General features: G+C 46.2%; 2 long non-coding RNA genes across 2 annotated transcripts; both read left to right on the top strand.

Moving 5' to 3' along the window:
* Nucleotides 1–1,452: 1,452 nt before the first annotated feature.
* LOC146754383 (uncharacterized) lies at nt 1,453–2,319 on the top strand. Its single transcript, XR_014938859.1, has 3 exons — nt 1,453–1,530; nt 1,658–1,729; nt 2,077–2,319. It is a non-coding gene; the product is annotated as an uncharacterized LOC146754383 (long non-coding RNA).
* Nucleotides 2,320–11,564: 9,245 nt separating this feature from the next.
* On the top strand, nt 11,565–15,595 carry LOC146754382 (uncharacterized). The gene is made up of 3 exons (XR_014938900.1): nt 11,565–11,677; nt 14,311–14,830; nt 15,036–15,595. It is a non-coding gene; the product is annotated as an uncharacterized LOC146754382 (long non-coding RNA).
* Nucleotides 15,596–22,203: the final 6,608 nt, after the last annotated feature.

Below are 22,203 nucleotides of genomic sequence, written 5' to 3'. Positions count from 1 at the left end.
CTGATTGGTGCTGTTCTCTACAGGGAGCTGCAATGGAAATGGACACTTGTGGTCCACTGTCCAGCCCCCTCCCGTGGTGGATTTTCTGGGCTTTGAGACACGTCTTCCAGATGCACTTTGTGTTATTTCTGATGTGTTGACCTGTTGAGCTCCAGCCCCAAAGGAGGATTCAAGTACTACCATTGGGAATGTAGTATTTCTTGCTAAACAGAATTCATGTGCACCCTTGTCTTTCGTCTGCACAAAGGATCTTGTAATCATCTCTATCTGTGTTTCTTTTAGACCCAGAGATGGAGCAGATAGGAACACAGACTTGGGTGAATCTTCATTCAGGAGCAGGGACACGTCATGCTCATCTGAGGTGTCTGGCTGACAGCAAGAGCAGAGAGGTAAGTTTCATAGGGTCGCGTGCCCATTTTATTTTATTTTTCATTCATGATGCATAGAGGCGTTCCCCAGACAAAGTGAGCATTTCTCAACTGGACTTTCTAGAAATGAGCTAGGCAGTGAAAATGGGTTTGAAGCATTCCTAAGAGCCCTGCAAGAGAATGCTGAGAGTTAATCTGGCACCCTCCTTTGGAAACGTCCGTTGTCTGTCAGCTCTTCAGCTGTGCCCTAACACCTCCCATTGCGCTGCCACACCAGGATAGAATTCCAAGCCCACACTGAGTCCTGGAATGTTGTGGTGCCGTGTTGGAATCAGACGTGACCACGTGGTCTTGGCTCCCCGCATTGTGGGGGGTCATGGTGGACCAGGCTGTTGGCCGTTGGTGATGTCATAAGCGTCTTGAATGAGGGGAGGAGCGGTGCGTTCTGTGTTCCTTTGTGGGTGAGCTAGTGGTCGGAGTGGTTGGTTGTCTTGTTGGTCTTGTGCCTTTTGTGCCGTTAGTTAGTTAGTTTTGTTAGTTAGTTTTGTTAGTTAGTTACTGTTGTTAGTTAGCGTTGTTAGTTACTGTTGTTAGTTAGTGCCGTTAGTTAGTTAGTTCCGTTAGTTAGTTAGTGCCGTTAGTTAGTGCCTTTAGTTAGTGGCTTTAGTTAGTATCTTTAGTGCTTTTTCTTCTCACCGTCGTGCGCAGCAGCTTGTAGGTAAGCTGAGCTGGCGTGGGATGGATGGGTGGGCAGTGAGGTGTTGAGAACTGCTGGCTGTTTGAGTTCACAGCACCGTATTGCTTACTCTTGACCATCAGACGTAATTTTCCCCGGTACACACGTTCCAAAGGGGGTATCAGTAAAGTTGGCACCTGTCCCGTGCTTCTTCCATTGTCTTTGCTCAGTAGTGGAAGCATTGTAAAGTTGCTGGGCGGACAGGCATCACGTAGCCTGAGACTCAGCATGTCTTGCAGCAAGTGGGTGGGACAGTTGTGCTGTGTGTGTTATTCCATGACTGTCTTAGCCCTGCTCACTGACCTGCTCTTTCTCTCTCCTCTCCTCACCCTCCGCCCACTGCCTCGGTGCAGCTTTTGCTCTCATTTCATCCGAGCAAAGCGACAAGGAACTGCTGCAGATAGCTTGAGGTGATCTCACTGCCAGGTACGTGCCATGTTTTGTCCCCCCGCATGGTTTTGCCGCAGGGTATGCGCGGGTAGCTCTGAAGAAGTCTGTCCATACTGTGCTGTGTGAATAGAGAAAACAGAAGTGTGTTTCTGCTCTGTTCCAGCTCTTCACACTTGCTGTGATGGGTGCTGCGTGCAGTGGGATCAGCCGTGAGCCTGAGTTGGCGGCGACGGAGGTACAGTATGAAGCTCTGGCCGGTCTGTTTTCCCTGTGTTGAGCCATTAGAAGGAGCTGCAGGTGTACTCTCCTGCAGGAAAGAATGGGCCAAAAAGGGCCTGGCCACCTGTCTGTGCCAGTGCCATTGCTGATTAGTCTGGGTAGAGAGAGATGCATCTTTGCATGGCCTGGCAATGCACGCCAGAAAGGGAAATAACTGTGATGAGACGTGCAGCTCCTTCTGAAGTGCTCCTGATAAGGACGGAGCGCATTTGCTGCAGCTTTCTTTGCAGATGTGCTCCTCACCTTGAAATTCTCCTGGTTTGTCCTCAGTGCCCTGACCACGGCCTGTGCTCTGTTTTGCAGGCTGATAACATGCGGGAGCCGCAGCTGGTGCGTGCTATGTCATCTTTAAACGTACCAGCGATTGCGGCAGCCCATGTTATTAGGAGCCACGTCGCCCAGGGGCCGGATGAGCTCTCTCTGGAGGTAAGCAGTTCCAGGCGTTCCTTGTTGTTGTGCACAGAGAGTAGTATAGAGTGTGAACGCCTCGGGAATACTCTCATATTTTGTGTCGTAGAAGAAGGCTTTTGTTTTAGCTGTGCTGAAGCTGGGATTGATGTTTCAATCTTTTGCAGGTTGGAGACATCGTGTGCATTGTTGATATGCCACCAAAGGAGATGAGCCCCTTTTGGAGAGGCAAGCGTGGCTTTGAGGTAGGCACACATTTTTGACTAGAGAGCACAGCTTCAGTAGAGTCGGGAATCTCCGGTTGGAGCTGCTCTGCCTGCACAGGATGGCTTCTGGATGCAAACAGTTGCCCTGTGTCGGTGTCAGAGGACCTTCCCTTTGGCTCTGGGCTTGGGCTAATGCCCACCTGTCTTTTTGTTCTTATTACAGGTTGGTTTTTTCCCTGGTGAGTGCGTGGAACTCATCAGGGGAAAACTGCCCGAGTCCATCCTACATTCGTTGCCAAAGCCAGGTGCGTATTTTACATTTGACAATGCGGGTTAGTAAAATGGGGTCTGAACGTGGCTTTCAGGGGGTTCATTAATGCCCGAGTTGAGCAAGCTTAGAAAGAGAACTGCATTAAGCTCCTTGGGCACCTCCAGGGATGGGGAAAATCCGTTCTTGCGTGTCTTTGTTGGGAACATGCTTTCTGTTGTTACGTGTTCTGTTGAATGTGTTGCACTCGGCCTCGTCCAACCGAGCCAGGGCTGAAATGAACTTGTTTTTTTGTTTTGTTGCGCAGAGCCAAAGAAACGGGGCAAGTTCATCTCCTGCCTTCGTTCCCTGTTGAAGGCCTGCCCCAGGAGAGCGAAGCAGCCTGAGCCTCCAACATTCTCGGGATCCATGTCCCTGCTTGACATCGTTGAGAGGTATTTAGCCAACAGGACTTGAGGGCTGAGCTGTAGGAATGGAAGCATCCTCTGCTGTTTGAAACAGAGCGCTTTTCTAAGCTGTGTTTCAGCAGAAACCAGGCATTGCCAGGAACAGGCAACTATTGGCAAGGGTTCGGTGCAGCTCTTCCCTCACCCTGCACCACGACTGACAGCATGCTCTGTTTTCTCTGCAGAATGAGTTCTCCCAGTAAGAGGGCAGAGTCAGCAGCTTGCAGTTGGTGTTCCTGCTTCTGCCTGGGCAAACCATCCCCTGTGGCCAAACGCCAACTGCAGAGCAGTGCCAGGGAGCCCTCTGAAGCTGAAGTCTTGGTCCTGGCAGGTAAGCATGCAAATCCAGCTTTCAAATCACTGCTTGTCAGCAACACAGGTAGAATTCATGCTTTCAGTGGGCTTGTACATCCTTCTGGCATTCAAGCCTGTGCCTGACATCTTCAGTTGACTCCTGTCTTTCCCAAATGAGTCTCTTGTCAACACAAGAGCTGGACCTGCACGAGGATCACTTTCAAGGCAGTGACACTGTTGCTAGAAGCCTATTTGCTTCTGCCCACCATCACTGCATAGCCAAATGTCAAGAACCTGTTTCATGATTCATCTTGTGAAACTTTGACACTAACTGCTGTGCGTCTACTCCTTCCTAGGTGACCCGAGGAATTCCATGAAACAGTTGGAACGGGTAAGTGTCATCTTTGTACAGAAACAGCACGCCTAACATTCTGTCTCACCACTCTAGAATTAATCTGAGAATAGATTAACAGCTCTTGTCAGTTCTCTAAGTCAGGTTTCATTTGTATAAATTTGAAATTCGTTTTTTAAACCAGTTGGAAATTGTAATATTATATTAGAGAAGAATTCACACTCAACTTTAAGCATCTGTGTTTTGATTTGTAGGTGGTTTTGCCAAGGTAAAACTCGGGCGGCATCTTCTGTCTGGTGAAAAATTTGCACTAAAAATCATGGAGAAAGTTACTGTAGGGGTAAGCCAAAAGGCATTTAAATATGATAATATCTTCTGTTGGAGTTGTGGAGTTCTCAAGAACACGGGGGCAGGTGGGATGGTACATACGAATGCAGCCTACTGGTCCCATTGCCTTTTGAAAGATGCTGTAGAGCTGGAAAAAGTTTAACAGAGCACCACAAATCTTGTTGCTGGTTGTTCAGAGGGCAGAATTCTCTGGCTTTAAAATGGAGGAAGTTATTACATCATTACATTACATTACATTATTGTTACATTATTACAGCAACTTTACCAAAATGCCAATGAAAATGCTGAATGTTTTACTTTTCATTTTTCACAGCTCTGTTTCAGAATTTCTATGGGAGTGATGTCAGTCATTGCTGAGTTGATGTTGAATTGTGTACTGTCCCATATGTGCTTGTTCTGTTCCACAGCAGTCAGATGTGGTACCTGGTATGTCACAGTAGTTAGCGATTTCATCGCTTGCTTTTATGGTCTCTTAAGGATGACTTGCCTCATGCTAAAACAGAAATTGATGCCATGAAGAACTGAAGTCATCAACATGTTTGCCCATTGGATCACGTAAGAGAGACATCAAAGAAATATTTATAGTCATAGAGGTAAGAAATAGTTTCTGCTTTCTGTGCTGTCTTTCTTACTTATCTTTCTCTGATACTCTCTAAATGCATTTTCAGATAACCTTATCTTACAGGGAAGCTGTTTGATTGCATTGTTTCTAAGGACCGCCTTTTGGAAGAGGAAGCTCCAGTCTTTTTTTGACAGACTGTTTCAGCAATTGCTTCTGTTCACAGTCAGGGTTATGCCCAGAGACCTCAAACCAGTGAGCCTGAACTGCAGTCAGTCTTCCATAAATAATAATGAATGTGTTTTTATTTTTCTGTTGGCAGAGAGAGTTACAGTACTCCACTCCATTCCAGTGGATTGCAGGAGAGAACTGAAGGGGGGAGAAGTAACACAAAGTAGAACTCATGGGTTGAGATAGAATTATGTACTGAGATAGAGAAAAGGATAATAGTTATGATGAATGCAAAAGCAATTGCTCACCACCTACCAATCAGTGTCCAGTTAGCCTCCTAGTAGTGGAAGAGATTTACATGAAGTTATACCCCCTTCAAAACTCCTTCCACAATATGTCATATAGTATGGAATATCCTTTGGCCAGTTTAAGTCAGCTGTCCTAGTTCTGTTCCTTCTCACTTCCTTGGGCTCTCAGCTGAGATTGACTGTGGCTCTGTACAACGCTGCCTGGCAGCAACTGTAAGCATCACTGCGCTATCTCCATTGTTTCTCTAGAATGAAAACGTAGTATTATATCAGACACTGAAGAAGATAATTCAGTCCCAGCTGAAACTCAGACAATAACTTGTGCTTAGGATTCTTTCCCTACAGGAAATGTTAGATATTTATTGCTATGTGGTACTGTGTTCTGTAGCTGAGCTGGATTTTGTTATCCTTGAAGAAGTATCTTCCTCTGAAAGGGGAGTAAAACATGATGCTCCTAATGAGCGGAGCAGAGACACAGATCTGATCTGAGTGTTGGTTTCACATTTTTGTGATGCTCTTTGCTGCAGTTTGTATCTCGAGAGAAGCCCTTGTGGTGTCAGTCTGTTGTGTAACCTGCTCTAGTTTTGTGCCTCAAGGAAGAGTGATCCTTTAAACAAATGGTGGCTGTACAGAGGGTATGGGGTGAGATGCATTCCTCTGGCCCCATCCAATGGATTTTCTGTCACAAAGATCATTCTCCCCAGCTTCTCTTCTCTGAGTGGGAGCTTCAGCCCCCTGCACAGGCTGGAGGTCATCCATAGAACTTGCTTCAGAGTTTGTTTCAGGTTGTTATCCTTCCTGGCCAAAAACCAGATACAGTATTGTAGATGTGGTGCAATGAGTGTTGAAGCAGGAATGACTTGTCCTGGTCTGGTTGTGCTGCTTTTTAATGCAGCTGATGATCTTGTTGTACTTCTTTTCTGTCAGAGCACACTGCTGGCTTGCATTCAGCCTGTGGTCTCTCACCACTTGTCCTCCTAGTCCCCAGGTCCTTTCCAACAGATACAAGCTAGTATTTCCCACCTGGGATATTGGAAGATGGGAACTTGCCAGCAGTCAGTGAAGATCTCTGAGACAGCGAGAGCGAGCGAGCTTTGAGTAGACTGGGAACCACTGTCCACAGCAGGAAATAAGAGAAGAGAAAAGATGTTTCCTTGGGCATTTGGGTGGAAATCATTCCTGACTGCTTTCTCATCCACCGGGAAAATCTGCTGATTGACAATTTGAAGCTGATAGACTTTGGACTCTGTGCAAAGCCAAAGGTAAGAGTATCTGTTAAATCAAATACAATGTGCCCCCAAGTAATGCATGTTTGACCACCGTATGCAACAGGGGCTTGTCCAAACAAACTCCTTAAAATCAAGCTGTTTCTGTGGCTGACATGTCATTGCATCTTGTTTGGATTGGCCTGAACTGTATGAGAGTGGTTAACAGATTGCTCAGAAGCACAGGTAGATAATTTTCTCTAGCTAGACTCCCTGTTTTCATAGTCTAAGCTGTAGATAATCTTGTAGGTATATCACCTGTGTTATGCAAGGGTCTGTAATAGGAGCATGGGGTTGGTGTGCCTAAGGAACCCTCTAAGGAACTGCATGTAGGATGAGATTGTGGATAGAATAAAATGACTTTTGCAGGTGACGTACAAATCCTGTGATTGCATATGCTTGAACTGAATTGTTTCTTGATCTTCAAACTGATTTCCAGAAGCCTTTATTAACATGTAAGATGGGTGCTGGTAAGAAAGAATGGGAAGACTGCCTTACTGATTCCAAGAGAATTACTTGTCCTCAAATGATTTTTCCTGGCCAAAGTTAGAGCCTCTCACAGGTAATCGAGACCAACAGGCTGTTGTTGCACAATCAACAGACGCAATCTAGATGAATAGCTGAGGAAAATAAAGCATCATGCCAAGGGTACTAGATAAGTGAGCAGCTTGAGATCTGCACATTTATGTGATACTCATGGTCTTAGACAATATTTGTTTAGTGAGGTCACATTGAATGAAAACAAAACCTAAGATTAATGAAAATATACAAAGGAGAAGAAGCCTCTGAGGCTTCTGAAGTGTTATGACCAGAAGACATAAACTCTGTTTTTGAAAGAGCAATTTGCTCTGTTAATTATCCATCATTTTTGTGCAGTCTGTTTTGTCAGACTTGTCTTTAGCTTCCAAGTTGTATGTGAAGACTTGTTTGCACTGTAATGCACAATGTACGAAAAATTGAGAGATGAAAATGTGAAGAGTTTTTCTATCTTTGATTTCATGTCTGGAATTTTGGAACCCACTACTGGCAGTTGTTAATCTGTCCAAACTGGTCTGGTTTGCAATGCCCTCATACTTCTTGAAAAGCTCTGCTGTTAAAGGCAGAACAATTCCTACAAGTGCCATGGCCCCACTGTTGTTCTAATTCCTGTTTCTTTGTTTTCCACACGCTGCTTTTCAAGCCTCCTTTTTCTTTACAGTCCAAGTGAGAATTGCACTGTGAGGTGTCTGAACCTTGTTGTGCCTCTACATAAAGAGAACAGCAGCAAAGCCTGACAGGTGACTGTGCTGACAGCTCTCGTAGCCAGTAACACGTAACTGTGCTAAATCCCTTGTGATGGCTTTGATTTAATTTTTGCCAGTGAAATCCTTGTAAAAGGAACTGCAGCAGTGTGATGAGCTAAGGTGAAGATGCTGGTTTTAGTAGTGCTCTAAGCTGAGTGGAAGGGCAATTGAATGAGGGTTATATGCTTTCTGTGGACAATAAGGTTGTGGTGCTGTTGGGGTGGGTCCAGAGGAGGGGCCACTGTGATGATCAGAGGGTTGGAGCAGCTTTCCTATGAGGAAAGGCTGGATTGTGGCTCTGGGCAGCCTGGTCTGGTGGTTGGCGACCCTGCACATAGCAGGGGGTTGGAACTGGATGATCTTTGAGATCCTTTTCAACCCAGGCCATTCTATGGCTGTACAGTTCCATACTGGAACAAATATAAAATGCTAACTATGTAAAACATGGAGTCAAACCTGTGTGATTTGTCCACACCAGGAGGTGATTAGAAAACAATTTTTTAAGCTACAAAGCTGCTTGCATGAAAGGAAAAGAAAATAAAACTACAAGAAAAAGGGAAAAACTTTCTTCCTGAAAATAGAAAGAATAATGGACCTGACATGAAATTTGGGTGAAGCTGCCTGATTTTATGAAGCTATTCCCATTATTTTCTTGGTGCTGTGTTTCCCAAATGAGTGGTTTCTGGCTGTGCTGCAGCACCAGTCTGCATGTGAACATCAACTCTATTCACCATCTGGGAAGATTAGGACTTCCCTTCTCCCACCAGCACCACTGAATTACAGTTACTCAGTGGTTAAACAAAGGAATCCTTAAAGAAGGGTTTACAGCTGTCGTGTTATCTGAAGTGCTTGGGGCATTCTGATGCTATTAAGCTCTATGTATTAACAAGTTCAAAAAGAAAAGGTAGGCATCTGATTGTTGTGACAGTTTCTAAGTTATTTGGAAAGCTGTACCACCCAACCACTCCTTCTGTTTGATGGAGGTGACAAAGCTCAGTTTAATTTCTGACTGCTGTTTAAATCCTGAAGCTGGAGCTGGTTCCTGGAGCAGAAAAAGCTCGGAAGCTGTCCCTCCTACAAGCAGGCACCTCTGAGCAAAATATGACATCTCGATTTCTGATGGTAAGGTCAGGAGATCTGATTCCAGCGTCTAGCTTTCAGCTTCATGCTATGTTAGTGGGACCTTTGGAATCTAGCACTGACCAACAGCAACTGACAGGCTGGTAACAGTGCACCCCAAAACAGTTATGTGTCTATTTATGTTATGAGGGAAAATTGCATTGCATTGAGATTTCCTATTTTTACACTTTGCAGATCTAACTCGATGCTGGAAGAATCCTGTACGCCATGTTCACACCATTTTCCATGAGCTGGATGAGTCTGTTGTTGGCATTTTAATACCATTGACCAGGCAGGCAATATGTATGGAGTATTTGGCTCTCTCTACAGTCATGAATGTTTGAGTATCTTCAACATGTGGCTCATTGCTTCCATTTCAGGCTGCCCAGAGAAGCTGTGGATGCCTGTCCTTGGTGTTGAAGGCGAGGTTGGATGGGTGATGGGCAGCCTGAGCTGGTTAGTGGGCAGCCAGCCCATGGCAGGGTGTTTAGAACTGGATGATCTTGAAGGTTTCTTCCAACCCAAGCCCTCCCGTGATCCTATGATTCTGTGATTTCATTCAGGTTTATTAAGATGAGATGAGTTCTCCTAAATGCGCTGTTCTCCATATGATTATAATTGGAGTCTAGATGGATGACTTAAACCAGACTCCAAACTTTTTGATGGCCAAAATGAAATGAAATCAATCCTTTACTGTGTCAGTAGTCTGTAACTAGAGCCCATCAGGTAATTCCCAGCCTCCTGCCTGTATCAGTGGCTGCACACAGTGAAAAAGTCTGATGGGATTTTAACCTCTAAAATGTTCCAAAGCAACCAGAGGGTGAATATATTCACTATGCAAATACCTGCAGGAATAAGCTTGTCATGTATGTCCTCAGGTAGCACAGTAGTTAATGGTGGGACTCAGTAGGTCATGCTGAAAGTTGAGTCTGCTGGTCTTGAAGGTCTTTTCCAGCCTACATGACCTTATGCTAATATTTCTGTATTTCTTTCTGTTCAGCTCCCAGAAAACCTCCCACCCAGCCCCCAGCTGACCCCGTGGTGAAAAATAAAACAGAAACCTCAGTGACGCTGGCATGGTCCCCTCCGAAGATGCACCGCCCCATTCCAATCGATGGCTACATTGTGGAAGGCAATAAACTAACTGGCTTCACGTGGGTGAGGTGCCACAAGTCTCATGTCCCCGTCCCAGAGTTCACGGTGAGCAATCTGTCTGAAGAGGCTGATGATCAGTTCCGAGTGTCTGCAGTCAATGCGCATGGACAGAGCCCGTCTCTGGAATTCCCAGGGAGCGTGCACCTTGGTAAGCACAAAAACCCCAATGGAAATGGGTCAGTGTGAGCTGAGCAGCTGTGTTGGTTCCCTAAAGATGTTTCATTTGACTTTAAGGATAGTAGTGCACTAACACACCAAAGGCTTTCCTTTATTACTAGTTCTCCTGTCAACCTCCAGCTACCACTAAAGTGATACAAGTTCTGTTTCTGTGAGAGAGATATGAATATCCTTATCTTTTGATATCTCACATGTGCAAGAGGCAGAACTTTCTGTAACAGATCTTAAGCATAGAAGTGCTTCTTCCAGCACTCATGCAAAGGGAGAAGTAGAAATGTACCTATGATTTAATCTTCCATCTCTAAATGAGATACCAGACTTGCATCTAAAGAGCATTAAGACATCCATGTTGTTCTTCCTCAGAACCAGTCCTGGCTGTGAAATCCCCCCTAACAGCTGGTGAAGCTGTACCTGGAGGGGATGCCATGTTTACTACTGATCTTACAACAATGTGTTGCAGCACTTGGTACCTCAGTGGTAAAGTCTTACAGGAAAGCGAGAGCTGCATCATCAAGAGAACCCAAACTACTCACAGCCTAATCATAAAGAACATCACCAAGAATGATGGTGGAGCAGAAGTGAAATTTGTTGCCGAAAATGTTGATGTCAGCACCAAGATGAGAGTGAGAGGTATTTGCTTTGATCCTTCTCCTTTCCTCTTCCAGTCAAGGCATAGTTGCTGTGATCTGATGATTAGAACTGGGGCTGCAGGCATTCACTGCCTGTACCAAATACCTGAAATTGCATCCCATGGACTGATGTGAGTCCTGGTAATGACCTAAACATGATAGCACTGAGTGTAGGGTAAGCCAGTCTACCCAGCTGCTTGGTATCTGAACCAGATTGCTTCATGCCAGCTGATGAATGTCTGCAGTTCACAGCTCTTGGCCAGTGCATTCAGTCACCAGGTTTACCACTGCATCACCATAGAGCAGTACTTTCAGCTCCAGGTTCAGACAGCCTTTCTGATTGCACTGGAATAATTTAGAAGTAGGGGAGCAATCATTCCAATAATATCTCTATCAATCAGCTTTGCATGACAAAATAGAACAAATAAACATTCATGATGGGAGGACCTGTTTGTCATTGGGTGGAAACCTCTGCAGAAGCATGTTTAGAGCATTCTTAATCAGTAGAAGGAGATGTTTGGTTGATTTTTACTTAGTAAATCCGGCAAGAAGACCAAATGAAATATCTTGAATTGCTCAGCAGTGACACAATGATGAGTGCAGGAACAGAAGGTGATACTTTTTCAGAGAACTTGCGGCAAACATTGACCACGTTAGCCTGATATCAATTGAAATAACGAGGCCTTTGCTCCTGACAGGTGCTGCAGTGAGATTTACCAATAAGAGCAAAGATGTAGAAAAGATCTCCGCTCGGCTGCGTGAGGAAGCCAAACTGCAGGCTGAGCTTTCAGACACAGGCGCTACTGTGGAGTGGATGAAGGATGGGAAGGAGCTCAAGGCCAGTGAAAAATATGAACTGCACATTGTGGGGAAGAAACACACCCTGAAAATTCACAACGTCTCAATGGATGATGCTGTAAGTTGTCAGTGCATCTGTGAGGGGGATAAAATGCATGAGTTTGCATGATGAGGCTCTTCATCATCTTCTGCTGGCTTGTCACCCTTGTTGATCCATGGAGAAACAAGAAAGGCCTAGAGTAGTGTATGCACTTTGGCATTGGAGAGCTTACTTAATTGCTTCTTCTCAAAGAACAAACTCCAGAGAGTCATGGAGACATCTCCAAACAGAATTGAATAATGGGACTAAATTGATGGAGAGCAGAACTTCCTGCCACGGCTTGTCAGCTAGTCTTAATTTTGCTTTTCTTCTCTCTGTCATGTTAGCATAATATTTCATACTGGCAGGTCTGCCCAAAGAATTAAATGAATTAGCTGATGGACATTTCCATGTGCTTTGCACTGTAATGTGACTATCAAATGAGTAATCAATGCTGTTATTTTAAAATCTGTGTTGGCAAGCTGTAAGACAAACAGCTGCTGTTGGTAGCTTGGTTACTGCAGAATCAGCTTTTGTGTATCTCATAGATAGGGAAGAGACCCTTAAGGGTCAGCTAGTTGGACTCCCTTGCAATGAACAGGGGCACCGCAGCTCCATCAGGTGCTCTGAGCCCTGTCCATCCTGACTTTGAACATCCTCAGGCTCACCAATCTTATACCTATGCCACACACTCGCAGTATTTCACCATTCAGCATCGCCACTTGTATCTTCTCTTGCTGTAAATCAGAGCGAGCTGGTAAATCATCTGCTGTGCGGGTCAGCTGTGTCTCTCCCATGGGCATCACGTGGCTGCTGGGAGGCTCTGAAGAGCTGCAGCCAGAGGTGTGTCACCCGCTGGGCCTCGTGCCCAAAGGAGCCCACAGGAAAGTGTTGTTGCAGTTTGTCATGCACTGCACTGCCATGAGACTTGACGTGCCAGACATCCTCTGACACGTGAGCTCCTGCATCCAGGCAGGACATCTGAGACGTCTCCTTCAGCCTGACGTGGCTGCAGTTTCACACTGGTTTTACTAAGGAAGGAGAAGGCACGTGGATGAAACTCTTTTCCTGCTCTTCCTGGCATTAGCTCATAGTACAAGTAAAGCACTGTCAGGTCAAGCCTGGAGGAGTAATGCTTGTCACTGACCTGTTCCTGTTCAGGGTGGAGCTGGAGGGTAAAATAACACAAGAAATTGTCATTGAAATTCAATATCTGTGAAATTCAGCTGGCTGCATTCACAGAACCTGGCGTTAAGATCTGTTTTCTGGTTTATTTCTTGAGCCTATTTTCCATAACCCAGTCCTCATTTATGAACCGAAGCTCTACTGAAAACCTTTCGCTGTGTATGCTCATGCTGCAGTGCAGCTCTTGTGACCTTTAACAGCACATTCAAGTTCCTCTGATCACAGGATCCTTAAGGTTGATTAAGACCCTCTAGTCCGACTGCTCACCCATCTCCACCAAGATGCTCACCATCAGCTAGCTAAAAACTCAGCAGAGATGATAGATCAAGCCCAACACTGGATTTGGGATGGCTAGAGATTCTTAAGATATTGAAGGATTGCTTGCAGGTGGTGTTGGCTCAGGTATTCACCCTGCATCCCACCTCCCGTTCTGTTTGGTTGAGAATCATGCATTCTGCAATTTCACTTTGTAATTCAAAGCCCCTTTCTTTATCTGTTAAAAAACTGATCTAAAACAAGCCGAGAAGACTCCGTTGGAACTGGTTGATGCAGAACAAAGGCATCCCCAAAGGACAAGTTGCACTGTTTGATGAACATTATTGGATGAGAGCTAAGCTAAGATTTAAAAAGTTCTGGGGCTGTCTCTGAGCATCAAATACAGAGGAAGCCTGCATGATTCCCTGAGAATGGATACCTCCTACTTTGGTGTAGGGTGAAGGGAACACTAGCAGTAACTCCTATCACAAAATGTCACATGGCTCAGACAAAAAAGCCATCAAGAGGGCTTAATTAGGAGCACCAAATGGTCACAAGATGGTCTTAGGGCAGGGAAGTAATCTATCTACGTGACATTGATTGATGCTATTAGTTCTAAACAGCTTGACTCTAGAGGGACTGTTCTTCTTTGGTCACCTAGTTTTACAAGAATAGATGACTCCTGTCTATTACAATTTTTAACTCATTATTTGTTCACTGATGCCATAAATGTGCCTGGCATAGCAATTGGCCTTGGTATATTCAGTGACTGAAAGCAACAGTTGTTGCTCTAAGAAATGCAATGCTAAGCTAGGTCTGCCTGTAGCTGACAGCCATCAGCTTGCTCCTCAGGCAGGTTCTGTCTGGATGGAATGAAGGGCATGAAATACTGATGTGCTCTTCAAACGCTGCTTGTTAGCTTAGAGACAAGGTGTTGAATTGGTTTGTTCATGCATTGCAAACACGTTACTTATCTGCCTTCATTTTAGCTTCAGAAGAACGTGTGCAGAATACAGAATTGATTAAAAGAAATAAGAACTGTCTGCATAGAACTTACTCTTTCCTTACACAGGAGAATCAAGCACACGTTTGTATGTGAGTACCTCCAGAGGTGAAACTCAATCACCCAAATGTAATGAGCAGAGACATTACAATCAGTTCTAACTGTATCTTCATGCTGTGCTGAATAAGCCTGAGTCAGGATGTAAACCACTTTCTCTTTTTTTCTTCAGATGAAGCCATTAATGTTGTCAGCAAGCCCAAAACGACTCCAGAAATATCAGTCACTCCTTCTGAAGACCTGGAGCTGGTGTGTGAGGTGTCAGCTGCAAGCAGAGCTGTCGTATGGAAGAAAGATGAAACAGAGGTGAAGCAGGACCAGAGGACAACCATCATCTCCAAGGGGACGCACCGCAAGCTCATGGTCAAAAATGTGACCCTGAAAGACCAAGGGAGCTACAGCTGTGAAACAAAAGATGACAAAGCAACATTCCAAGTGAAAGTCAGAGGTGAGAAAATGCTTGGAATCCCAGAGATAAAGGAACGCTTCATTTTGTGTGTCTTGCATTTGGAGGATCAACTGACAGCCTCTCTGGTGCAAAACATTTTGGCTATAGGACTTTCTTGGTCATCTAGTATCATAGCAACACTTTTCTACATGTGATTTACATCCAGGAATGAATTACTGCAACAAAGGGGAGTACAGCTGCGAGGCTGCTGGCTAGAAACTCACCTTCAAGATTCATGTAACTGGTAGGAAACACGTTTTGGTTGATATTCTTTGATTATTCCCTAGTCTGGCTGTGGAAATGTCTGTGTGAACGTGTCCTCTTTATTCTGCCATGAAACTGTTTTGAGAAGGATGAAAAGAAATGCTTACAAACGTGCAGCTAAAATGATTATTTGTTTTTAACAATATTTCATCCAGCTCTTCCCCTACAATTACTTTTATCATCAGCTGTCCATGGATGTCCAACTGTGATTTGTACAATGTGCAACACTGCTCTACCAGTTGATATTTCAACAGTACTATTTACACAGACGTCCTTTTCTGCTCCAAATCCACACCAGCCATGGGAGAGGGAGTAGGTGAGCATCTTCCTCCATTAGCTTGATCTAAATCTGACAGCTTCATCCAATCCAGGGCTTCTCCAAGACCTTTGAAAATTCTGTTACTGTTGAGGAGACAGCAGGCTTCTGGGCTTAGGTTAGAATATGGTGCCCTGTTGTTGGGTCCTGAGAGTGTCCATGCCTTACATGGAGAAAACCATCACTGCTCTTAAGATGTTTTGCAAGCAGGTGAAACTTGATTGAAGTGTGGCAGTGATGCTTTCTGAGATCTCTGGCCCCTAGTTTTTCTAGGCTTTTTGTTTGCCTCTTAAGATACAGTGAGCTGCTCTTAATTGTGGCTGTGTCCTTTGCCACGAGCATACCTCTGAGCACACAGTTATTTTGAGCTCCTCTTCTTCCAGTGGCTCGGATGAGCAATTCTGAGAGATATGCAGAATGGGGATGGCTGTGCTGCTGCTTCCTTTTCTGTCTTAGCTGTGGTTTTCCCTTGCAGGGCACAGTTCTCTGCCTGGGCCCAAGTCTGTGTGGGTCTCTCCATCCACAAAGCTGCTCACCGTGCAGGCGGCACAGGCTGAGAGGAGAGGCCAGAGCAGCTCTCCTGTTGCAACACGGAGCAGCAAGATACAAGTGGAGGAAGGGCCTGCAGCTGTACTGAGGAACTTCAACGCAATCATTGATTTTCCATCTGAAAGATAAAGAAAGAGGAATTCCCTTTCCAGCCCCTACCATCATTGTTCGGATGATTTTTATTGGTTTATTTTTTGTCCATTATATCTTTGAGGATTCAACTAACACACAGTTGCCCTATGGCCTCAGTGGAGCCACACAAGGTGCCTTTCCTTCCTGGTTGGGCAGGCAGTCACAAGATGCAGAAAGCCACGCTGGCGTCTATCCTGTTCTGTGCTGGCTGTACATGGAAATCTTGGGGTTTTCCAGATTTCAGGGCCATGTGCCTGAAACCAATTGTGCTTCTCCTGTAAGCAGAGCTGTTGGTCAGACTTGCTGGCACTAGAAATTAAAGGTGGCAGTGAGCTGAGGCCGAGGAGGTGTTAATGTAAGAGTCAGAGATGCTTTTGAACTACCCTTATAACTGTACGGTTCCTCAGAAAGCAGTTACGCCTGCCAGCTCCTTTCCTGTCCGGCTGTGGAGCCTTTGCTCACATGCTCCGAATCTTGCTTGAAATCATTGAGAGGAATGTAGCCAGCAGGACTTGAGGGCTGAGCTGTAGGAATGGAAGCATCCTCTGCTGTTTGAAACAGAGGGTGTTTCTAGGCTGTGTTTCAGCAGAAAGCAGGCAGTGGCGGGAACAGGCAACTATTGGCAAGGGCTCAGTGCAGCTCTTCCCTCATCCTGCACCACGACTGACAGCATGCTCTGTTTTCTCTCCAGACTGAGTTCTCCCAGTAAGAGGGCAGAGTCACCAGCTGGCAGTTGGCGTTCCTGCTTCTGCCTGGGCAAACCATCCCCTGTGGCCAAACACCAACTGCAGAGCAGTGCCAGGGAGCCCTCTGAAGCAGAAGTCGTGGTCCTGGCAGGTAAGGGTGCAAATCCAGCTTTCAAAACACTGCTTGTCAGCAACACAGGTAGAATTCATGCTTTCAGTGGGCTTGTACCTCCTTCTGGCATTCAAGCCCGTGCCTGACATCTTTGGTTGACTCCTGTCTTTCCCAGATGAGTCTCACAAGCTGCTTGAAACCTGCTTGACAGGCAGCACCAAGCCTTTGCCTCCTTGGACAGTGAAAGTTTGACGCTAAATGCTGTGTATCTACTCTTTCCAGGTGAATCGATCCCTTGCCAATACAGGAACCCACCAGCAAGTTGCAATGATGCACGTTGTGCTTCCATCAATGGAGTGCAGTTAGGATGCATGAGTCACTGCAGTTCCAAGGACAGCCTTCCACATGACAGCAATGATGGAGAGAAGGATGTTTGACCTATTCAGTTTTGGGCCCCTCCCTGCAAGAAAACCTTGCGGTTCTGGAACGTCTTCAGCTACGAAGGTAGTGAGGGGTCTGGAGCACAAACCTTACGAGGAGCTGCTGAGGGAACTAGGATTGTTCAGCTTGGAAAAGAGCAGGCTCAGGGGAGACCTTATAACTCTCTATAACGTCCTGAAGGGAGGTTGTAGTGAGCTGGGGTTTGGCCTCTTCTCTCGTGTGATCAGTTATAGATCTAGAGGGAATGGTTTTAAGCTGTGCCAGGAAAGATTCAGGCTGGACATTAGGAAATATTACTTCCCCTAAAGGGTATTCAGGCACTGGATAGCACTGCCCAGGGAGGTGGTGGAGTCACCGACCATGGGAGTGCTCAAGAAACGTTTGGATGTTGTGTTGAGAGGTATGATTTATCCGGGAAGTATTGGTAATGGTTGGACCAGATGATTTTGTAGGTCTTCTCCAACCTTGATAATTCTGTGATTCTGAGCTGAGAAACTTTTCTTGCTCAAGTCCAGCTTCCAAGCTTAACCACCTACAATGAAGTTGATGTCGTTTTTCTGGTAGCCCTCAAGACAGTGTCCGCATTTACCCAAAATCAGGAGGTAACCAGCTGCAGTGAAGTGAGCAATTTCAGTGCCTGTTTCTGATGGTGGCAATGAGTTCAGAGGTCACACTTAATTGACGGTGCCTGTTTCCATTCTGACAAAGGCTGTAGTTGCAGCTGACTTCCTGAGGCTGCCATACGTGGTGGTGACGCAGCCTTGGGCTTGTGCGTTTGCATGACTCCCACCTTTCCTTTCTGTGTCTTGCAGGTCAGCTGGTGCTGGAAGCGGCCGGTATCTGAGTAGGAATGAAGGTGAGTGCAGGAGCAGCTGCTGAGGGGAGGAAGGAAGTCCATGCTAATGAGCTCTGAAGCATCTGCAGGTCCAGTACGAAAGGAGGCAGCAGTGATGCAGGGGGCTCCCCAGCAGGAAGCTGTCTGATCCAAATGCTTGCTGAGAGTTTGGAAGCCCAAGCCCTTATGGTCTCTGTAAGGGTGGCTAGTAAAAAGATGTTAACCAAGATGGTGGTAAATAGTCAAAGATTATTAGCAAAGGAAAACTCACCAATGTTGGTGCCTTGACCAGAAAGCTGAGGCAGTCTCAACTGGGGAGCAGTCTCCAAGAGATTCTGCCTTAGTGGTGGTCAGCCTTTAAATGAGGTGAGGTCTCAGAAGAGGTGCAGTCGAGGTCCACCCCTTCTGGGAGCACAGCTAGATTACTCTCACCTGTGCTCCCGCAGCTGGCCCAACACTTGCCTCAGCTGATTAATCAGAGGTTCAAGCTGTGATTTCCCATACAGTCTCTAAGCTGAAGGCAGCATCTCCTTGATCTGATGGTGGTGTGCCTGAGTGAGGGAGTGATCCAAGCTGGATGCAAAAGAGTCATCTTAATTTCTCTCCTATTTTACTTCAGATGACACCTATTGGGTGTTGGTTTCTTAAAATTTGGGTCTAGGAGGTGGCCTCTCCCTTTGCTTCTGGTGAAAGCACAGATGTGCAGCAGGAGTAGAAGACAAAGAGGTTTTCTTGGTGACAGCAACACCAATTATTTGATTCAAATGTAGAACTGTGATGAAGATGGTGAAGAACAGATCCGCCTCAAAGACATGCTTGATCACATAAGGAATGAGCATGTGATCCAAGACAGTCAGCGTGGCTTTAGCAGGGGAAGGCCATGCCTAACCAATCTGGTGCTCTTCTATGTTGGAGTGATGGCATTTGTGGACAAAAGGAAGGAAACTGATGTCATTGACCTGGACTTGAGCAAGATCTTTTACATGGCCCTCCACCACATCCTTATCTCTAAACTGGAGGGATGTGGATTTGACAGGTGGACCACCTGGTGGATAAGGGATTGGTTGAAAGGCCACAGACAGAGGGTGGTGATTCATGGTTCTGTGTCCAGGTGGAGGCCAATAACAAGTGGTGTCATCCAGGAGTCTGTCTTGGGACCAGTGCTTTTTTACATGGTTATCAGTGACACCAATGATGCAATGGAGTGCACCCTCTGCTGTTTGCTGAGTGGTGCGGCTGATGCAGTGGAAGGAAGGGATGCCATTCAGAGGGAGCTCAACCGAGAGGTTGGCCTAGGTGAATCTAATGAGGTTCAAGACAGCAAAGTGCAAGGTTTTGCACTTGGGCTGGAGGAATCCCAGGCATCTGTACAGCCTGGGAGGAGCAGTCCTTAAGAGAAGCCCCGCAGAGAAGGACCTGGGGGTCCTGGTGGATGAAAAACAGAACGTGAGCCATCAGCGTGCTCTTGCAGCTCAGAGAGCAAATGGTCCCCTGGGCTCCATCAGAAGAGGGGATGGCCAGCAGGGACAGGGAGGTGATTGATCTTCATGATCCTTGAGGTCCCTTCCAGCCCGGGCCATTCTATGATTCTGTGATTACACTCGCTGTCAGAAATAACGGCAGCTGTACAGAAGCTTGTTTTTTCTTTCTTTTTCTGGCTTTGAAGGAGAAGGGGTGGAGCAAGGGGAGACCCACTGGTCATTTGTCACCTCATGAACAGGATGGATTTTACATTCATTGTGAAAAACCTGGGCTAGTAGCATGGGCATGTTTCAGGCTGGACTCTTCTTTTGCTGCTTGGTTTCCTTTTGGCTACAGGGAGACAGCTGTCTAAAGGTGTGTTTTCAAACCCACTCTCCAAAACCGTGTTTCATTGTTGCAGGTGGTTCAGTGAGCTCTTGCAGTGCAGATGCTGTAGTTTGCTGTAGAATCTGAATGGTTTCTGTTCCTAGGGGAGGACTGGGAGGAGGTAGTGAGAAGAGAATTCAATGCCTAAGGGGAGGGGAGATCGGGGATTGGTGGGAGAGGGAGCCAATAGGAGGGAGAGAGGAGTTGGGCGCAGGGTGATGGTAACACCCCTTTGTGATGTCATAATGCCCCTTTTTGATGTCATAATGCTCCTTTCTGACATTATGATGCCCCTTTCTGACGTCACGATGCCCCTTTGTGATGTCATAATGCCTCTTTGTGATGTCATAACAATCCTTTGTGACGTCATGATGCCCCTTTGTGATGTCATAATGCCCTTTGTGACGTCATAATGCCCTTTGTGACGTCATAATGCTTATTTGTGATGTCATAATGCCCCTTTTTGACATTATAGTGCCCCTTTGTGACATCATAATGCTTATTTGTGACGTCATAATGCCCATTTGTGACATTATATCACCCCTTTGTGATGTCATACTGCCCCATATGAAGTCCAGGCAGAGTCAAAACTTATGGACCTGCACGAGGATCACTTTCAAGACAGTGGCTCTGTTGCTTCAAGCCTATTTGCTTCGTCCTGCCGCCACTCTACTACCAAATATCAACAACCTCTTTCATGACTGAACTTGCAAACATTTCACACTAACCCTTGTGTTTCTATGCCTTCCTAGGTGATTTGAGCCCTTGTCAACCCCAATGATCCAAACCAAGTAGTGATGTGCAGTGTGTTTCCATCAATGGAGAGTTCTTATTAAGCACAAATCGCTGCAATTTGGATGACAGCCTTCCACATGGTAACAGTGATGGACACAAGGGGCTCATCCACGTTCATGCTCTCATATCTCCTGGCTCTGCTGAAGCTCCTGACCTGAGCCTGCCAGACACCACAGTCACCTGCCTGGATTGTGACCCAGCGCCTTTGCAGTGCTGCCCATCCCAAGCACAGCCCGAGTGTCCCAGCAGCAGCACCACCATGCAGGAGCAGGTCAGCATCAGTGAGGTGAAGCTGAGCATCTTAGATGGGGACTTAGAGTCAGGCTGCCAGTCCCAGGCACCAGGCAGCAGCACCAGCTCTGAGCCACTCTCATCTTGACAAGAGGAGTCCCATCTTCACCCTTGACCTCTCAAGCCCTCCTGTCTTTTATTGAATAAAGTCACTCTCATGCTCAATCATTGCCTTGACTGCATTCCGAGTCTTCATTCACAGGGATTGCGATGAATGCAACAAACAGCAAGGCAGCTCAGCTTGCAATGCTATGGCTGTGGGGTTCGTGCAGGCAGAGCTCTGGGTTCCCATTTTGCCTGGCTTTGGGATGTCTGCAGCAAGATCTCTACCATTTTGTATGGGAGCAAATAATCTCTAGCATCCAGGTTGCTGCTCATGATAATCCCAGTCTTCCTGGCTGTCGCTTTGTGATACCTTTCAAAGCCTTTTGATACTCTCTGATGCCTTGGCTGCTCCCTAACACCTCTGTCCTCCTGCCATGTTGACTCACGTCTCCCACTTTTAAGCTGGCTTTGCAGATCATCTCCAGCCCTGTCATCATCACGCTGCAGCAGGAGGTGCTCACCTGGCCCAATGTCTGGCAGTGCTGCTTGTTCTGCAGATGAGCAGCTTCCTCCTCATCTCTTCAGCTACAGTAGTTTTTCTCAGGGCAGTTAGATGCAGTCATGCTCCTCTGGATTTGGTGTGTTAAATCCATGCTGCATGGCAGCAGTCAGTGCAATACAAAGGTGTTCTGTGTGCCACAGCATTTCTCCAGGGGCTGCCAAAGGTAGAAGCACAACACAGCACCATCCTTCTGACAGTAATGTCTGTGAGTGTTAGACATGTGAGCACTGCATCATCCCCAGCGTGTCAGTGCTTTTCCACACCAACCTGACTCTCACACTCTCTGCACTGAATGTAACTCTGCTCTTGTGGAGACAAATGCTTTCTGTCACGTCCTCCATCCCTGCAACCATTTGCCAGTAGGCAGCTCTTGCAGAAGAATCAAGCAGCAGAACCTTTTGCTCACCCTACAGCATGCAAATGCTATGAAAGCAGAAATAACCTGGCGTGCTCTGGGTCTGCAAGGCTGCACAGATGGGAGAGGTAGATTGTGTTTTTGCAGTGGAAGTTTCCAGTATTTTCAGTACATAGTGTAGGCCCTAACTGAATGTATAACCCTCTTGTAAAACAGCTGTATAAGTAGTTTTTGCACCAAGAAAGTTGCTGAACAGAGTTAACTTCAGACTGGGGGCATTCTGACATGGGGAGAATTGAGACAAGCACAAGATAAATACAGGGTGGGTAGAGCCCAGCACAGGACAGAATGAATGTACTGACTTTTGGAAACATTGCCCTTCTCTC

The sequence above is a fragment of the Coturnix japonica genome, chromosome W, assembly GCF_054131305.1.
Source record: "Coturnix japonica strain WE chromosome W, WE-NBRP24, whole genome shotgun sequence".
Classification (NCBI taxonomy): Eukaryota; Metazoa; Chordata; class Aves; order Galliformes; family Phasianidae; genus Coturnix; species Coturnix japonica.
Note: the sequence above shows the minus strand (reverse complement) of the source record. Positions and strands in the feature narration are given on the sequence as shown.